Raw genomic sequence first — 6,151 nt, 5'->3', positions numbered from 1 at the left:
TAAGATCCTCACCCTAGTTGCCTGGAAGTCAGTCTTCCACTAGCAGCCTTTGGATGAAGAGGTAGAACTCTCAGCTCCTCCTGGGCCATGCCTGCCTGGATGCTGCCATGCTCCCACCTTGATGATAATGGACTGAACCTCTGAACCTGTAAGCAAGCCCCAATTAAATGTTGTTTTTTATAAGACTTGCCTTGGTCATGGTGTCTGGTCACAGCAGTAAAACCCTAAGTAAGACACAAATGTTATCCCGAAAGTTCCCTATACCCTTCCCCCACCCTGCTCCCCTACCCACCCACTCCCAATTCTTGGCCTTGGTGTTCCCCTGCACTGGGGCATAACTTTTGTATTTTAATTTGGTAAATATTGATATATTTTAAGTGAATCATGAAAGGACCTTTAATTTTCATTTTGTACTCACAGTAATTGTAGGTTTATTTCCCCTCTTCCCATAAAATTAGGCCGTACAAATTGCCTTTCCCTGTAGTATTTCATTCAAATCTACGATACTTGGTGTTATTTACTTTTCCTTTGGGGGTTCTGTTTATGCTGTGTTCTGTATGACCTTTTCATTTTGATAGCAATCTCTTTGTTTGGATTTGGGAAGTTTTCTATGATTTTATTGATTTTTAGAGAATATTATGATGGAGTTTCTGTATGAGGAGACATGTAGTCTTGGTTGTTCATTATGTTTTTATTTTTTATGATGGATTATAGGCATTTAGAGTTCACTTGTTTGTGGTATTTCTTTGAATAGATATCTACTCTTATCGTTGTTGGGTAAGTACTTGGATCGTTGTTTTGCTGTTACATCAAACATATAACATAGGTTATACATTAGGTGAATGATGCTCTGTTTTCGGTCTTTGGACAATTCTGGAATTCCAGGAACAGTATCCGTGTGGTCTCAGGTAGGTGTGCTAGGTGGGATTACTAATATATGAGGAGGTGGGGGAAGGGGATGTTTTCTGGATGTTCTTTTTTTGTAATGTAGCCACATTTTATTTATTCAACATGCTGATGATACAGTACAGGCCACACATTAAAAAACAAAATATAAAACAACCCTGTAGACCAGATAGCCACAAATAAGATTGTACCTCAAGTTAATGATTTCATTAGTGTTACTATAAGAAAAAAAATGATATAACCACCGTCTCTGTGTCACAAATGCTACCTGGTAATGGCAATATTATAGAATGTATTAACAACTCATGAGTTTATACAAATGAATATTATGGCAGAGTAATGCAAGATCTAGGAGAAGAAAGAACTACAAGATTTGACCTAATGGATGCAGTTAAAGCATCAACTATACCTGAGATATGCCAAGAATATTTGGGAACATTAAGAAGAAATTCAATGAGAGAATGTGGAGATGGGGGTCTCAATATGAATTTTTAGGGACGGTTACTTCTCCCAGAAAGCCTTTCCTAATGTAGATGAAGATGAAGGATGTCCATCCAATGACTGTCTGCTAATCTATGCTCTGTAGGCTGTTGTAGCTTCATTGGAGAAGACCAAGATGAAAGCTTGGGTCCCAAGTAGAATTTGGCAGATATCAGCCTGGGAAAAAAGTAGACTCATATCCAGATTCTGATGCTTCTTGGCATCCTCAGAGCTCTGAACTGATGTGCCCTCAGCATACGGAGCTACTTGCTAGTGGACTCCACCCATCGCCCCACATGTTGTCATTGCCACAGAATTTTCTTAGAACGCCTACCTCTCTGGTGCTTGCATACACCATCAGATGCCAATTTCTGATCCTCTGGGCTATGGTAATGTCACTGTTAGGGAATCCTATACCACCTCTGTCACTCTGAAGCCCTCTGTCCACTTTCATGGTAACCAATAGGCTTTAAATATGGTGGTGACAGAGAGAGTGGTGGACACCATCTCTGATGCTGATTAGTATGGGATGTTAGAGATAGCTGACTTAAGAGATGAATCAAATGTTATAGTGACAGAAATGGTAATAGCACCCGGCTCAAGTCTACCCCCACTCTAACCATTCCTAACCCCCAAGAGACCTCAAATGTAGTTGTGACAGAAAAAGTGATCCAACCAACTTCTGGCATGATAGGCAACCTGAGCATACCCCCTGAGTTACCAAGTGCTCTGGATGTTCTTAACCAGAGTTTTATTTGCAGTTTCATTCAGTTGTGGGGCTCAGTGGTACATGGGGTGGCTGACATTGTGCAGGAGTGTGAACTAGCTCTAGGAGTTCTATCTGAAGTTCTATTTGGACCCTGGGCTTACATTCTAAACTGTCCAAGATGTCAATATGGATGAGGGTATTTGTTCTTTTAGAAATCAAATTGGTTATTTTGACTAGTTAACCCCTAAGTCATGAATAGTACGGTTGTCCTGACTACTAACATCTCATACGAGTTCATATTGTATAAGAATCAGGAGCTATAACTGAGAAAATACCTCCAAAAGATTGTTCTATAGACAAATCTTGATTAATGATTGATGTGATGATTAATGGTCAGATGGTGCTACACCTAGACAGGTGGTCCTGGTGTGTATACAAAGTAAAAAAGCAATGGGGATCAAACCAGTGAATAGCACTTCCCTGTGGCTTCTGCATGAGCTCCTGTTTCCAGGTTACTGTCTTGTTTAAGTTCCTCATTGATGCACTGTGATAGGAAGCTGTAAGTTAAAATACAATCTTTCCTTCCCAAGTTGATTTTGGTTATGGTGCTTTATCACAGCAAAAAAAAAATCCCCCTCCCTTTTTTTTCTTTTTTTCTTTTTGGTTTTCGAGACAGGGTTTCTCTGTGTAGCCTTGGCTGTCCTGGAACTAACTTTGTAGACCAGGGCTGGCCTCGAACTCAGAAATCCGCCTGTCTCTGCCTCCCAAGTGCTGGGATTAAAGGCGTGCACCACCACCGCCTGGCCCGCAATAAAATTCCTAATTAAGGCAGGTATTATTAGAAAAGTTAATCAGACACAGATAATTTAAATTATTTTAATTGAATATTATGATAAAACAAGATGAATTCAATACAAGTTTTTTCCTTAACCCATAAATGTTGTAATGATGGTTATATTTTTCATTGTAACATAGGAAACTGAAATAAACAGTTTTTGACAGTAATATATTACATAAATAGTTGAACACAGTATATTTTTCAGTAGCATGTTGGAGGTTTGTTACTGACAGTCTTATGCTTAATTATATGGAACAATGATCTGCTTTAGTACAATGCCTAATATTTATAAAATAGACATTCAGGGAGGATATGTAAACATATATTTTCAAAAATAGTCATACAAAATCTTTACCTGGATTGTCTTTGTGTTCCATGATATTTAGAGAATAGTAAAAGATAATGTACCTTTTCACATTTTAAATTCAATGGAGCTAGACTAGAACATGAAATCAAGCAATTAAAATCACAATAATGAAGTCTTCAGTCAAATCAAAAGTGATTACTAAAGTAACTTAAAATTGCAGCACTACAATAAAAGTAGAATGAGAAGACAACTTCCAATGCTATATTAGTTTTTTCAATATGGAAAGAAGAGTTGCTGTTTGATATATATAAAAAAGACTAGCTTGCTATTAAACCTTCTAAGATGACTGATTTTGTGTTGTCTCTTCTCTTCATAATAAAAAATAGATGTGGAAGCAACTGACTGCAGATAATAACTACACCAGAGGGGAAGTGCTACTTTTGCTCATATGAATCTCCATAAGACTGATGACTATCACTTTATTCAAGCAATTCATAATTACTCTTGGGAACAGAGGACAGACTGAATGAAGCAATTCATTTATAAATGACTTAACATGTCCTACTTAGGGGTTTATTTTCTACTTTTTCCATCACCAAAATAGAGGTGCAGACTTCTAAAATTATATGAGCTTTTGGTAAATAGGAAAGGCAGAAATACACAGGAGATTGGGGTGACTATAGAACTACTTTAGGAAGACATCTATTAAGTCATACATGCTGTAATCTGGTAAGATCATTATCAACTTCATGCCAGTGGTACTGTCCTCAGAAAGGGGTTTAGTTTAGCCTATTTTCTTGGGTTTGAAAATTGTAGACACCTGTTCTTATTCAGAAAGGGAGCCATAGAGAAGCTAGGGACACTGATGAATCGCAAAAACTTAAAAGTTCAAAAGTTAATATTTCTCTGAAGTCTTTAAACTCCTATAAACTTGTTATGCTCATATAATCAATTTTACTATATTGCTTCTTCTTTTCTGTCCCTTAATTCTTCCACATCTTCCTACCTCCTTGCCTGTTCTTCTTCTTTGAATCCCTTCTCTCTTCAGCCCTGTCCTTCACTTCCTACTTTCTTTTTCTTTCTTCATATGTGTGAACTCACTATCTTCACTGGTTTAGGCACTGTACTTGCCAGAAGGGGCATAGAATGAGCAAAATGGATATAATATCACCTTCATAGAGCTTCACAGATAAATGATTACAATTGAAATGAGAACTAAAATGGAAAGATATAGGGTAAACTGAGAATATCACAGGAAGACAACTTAACCTGAGGGGCCAGGGATAGGTTTTCTGAGGAAGCAGAATCTATACTGATTACAGTATGTTAATTGGACATAGCTAATTGATGAATGGAGGGACAAAGACATCAGGAATGAGAAACAACTTAATAAGAGGCCTAAAAATGAGCATTTGAAATGTAAATGAAGAAAATATCTAATAAAAAAGATTATTAGAAAATGAACTTTTACGGCATATAGGTAAAAAAGAAGGCATAAAGAGACATGCAGATCAATGGAATACTATAGAAGAAATAAACATAAGAACAGCTATATGATAATTCACAAAGATGCCAAAATTACACACATGGAGAAAAAAAGAACATCTTCAACAAATTGAGTCTGGAAAACTACATGTTCACATGAAATTAGAATAGCACTTACTGTACTGTAGAAAATTCAACTCCAAATGAATCAATGACCTTAATGTGAAGCATGAAATACTGAAACTTCTACAAAAAAAATGCAGGCAGTGTTCTATGAGATATAAGTGTAAGAGATTACTTTTTGAATAGGATACCATTTGCCCAGAAACTAAGGCCAACAATTGACAAATATGACCCCATAAAACTAAAATGCTTTGGTACAGCTAAGGAAAGAATCCAGTAAAGAGCAAGTTCACAGAGTTGGGGAAAACCTTTGAAACATTAATATCTACAATATAAAAAGAACTCAAAACAAACAAACAAACAAACAAAACAGAAAAAAACCAGAAGAACTAGAGAAACACATGACTCAATGAAAAATGAGATGTGATTCTGATTTAGAGTTTGTAGGGGAGCAAGGATGCCCAGCTCAAAGGACCCAAAAATGTCTTCAACAAAATCATACAAGAAAACTTCCCAAACATAAAGAGATGGCCAAAAATGTACAGGAAACCTATACAACACCAAATAAATTGAACAAGAAAAGAAAATCCTCTCATCACATAATAATCAAAACATTAAATGCACAGAACAAAGAAATACTATTAAAAGTTGCAAGGGAAAAAGGCCAAGTAACATATAAAGGCAGACCTATCAGAATTACACAAGACTTCTCAACAGAGACAATAAAAGCCAAAAGATCCTGGACAGATGTCATGCAGACCCTAAGAGAACACAATTGCCAGCCCAGGCTACTATACCGGGCAAAACTCTCAATCAATATAGATGGAGAAACCAAAATATTCCAGAACAAAATCAACCTTGGGTAAGACGAAGCAAAATGGTGGCAACCACATAACTTACTTGTATTGAGAGTTCTGTTTATCGTTTCATGTGAAGAAGTATAAAAAGATTCCTCTGATCTAGAAAGTACCCTTGAATAAAATGGGATTCACAAGCACTTGCTTTAAAATACAATATATGGAAAATTATATGTATAGATTTACAGAAAGAAGGGAAAAATTCATGAGATCATAGAGGCCCTAAGGCAGATGAACTGATGCCTGTTTTTATTGTTTGGTTGGGAGGTGGGTGTTCTTCTTACTCGGCTCTAGAGTGAGCTAGAGGTTACTTAAGCTTATTTTGTGAAACAGTCCAATTTTTAGATTGATCCCGGGAAGAAGAAGAAGAAGAAGAAGAAGAAGAAGAAGAAGAAGAAGAAGAAGAAGAAGAAGAAGAAGAAGAAGAAGAAGAAGAAGAAGAAGAA

The 6,151-nt window shown here is 36.6% G+C and overlaps 1 pseudogene; it reads left to right on the top strand.

The window, feature by feature from the left end:
* LOC110314480 overlaps window positions 1–2,289 on the top strand; it is a 27,263-nt pseudogene extending 24,974 nt beyond the window's left edge.
* Window positions 2,290–6,151: the final 3,862 nt, after the last annotated feature.

This window comes from Mus pahari, chromosome X (genome assembly GCF_900095145.1).
Source record: "Mus pahari chromosome X, PAHARI_EIJ_v1.1, whole genome shotgun sequence".
NCBI classification, from domain to species: Eukaryota; Metazoa; Chordata; class Mammalia; order Rodentia; family Muridae; genus Mus; species Mus pahari.
Note: the sequence above shows the minus strand (reverse complement) of the source record. Positions and strands in the feature narration are given on the sequence as shown.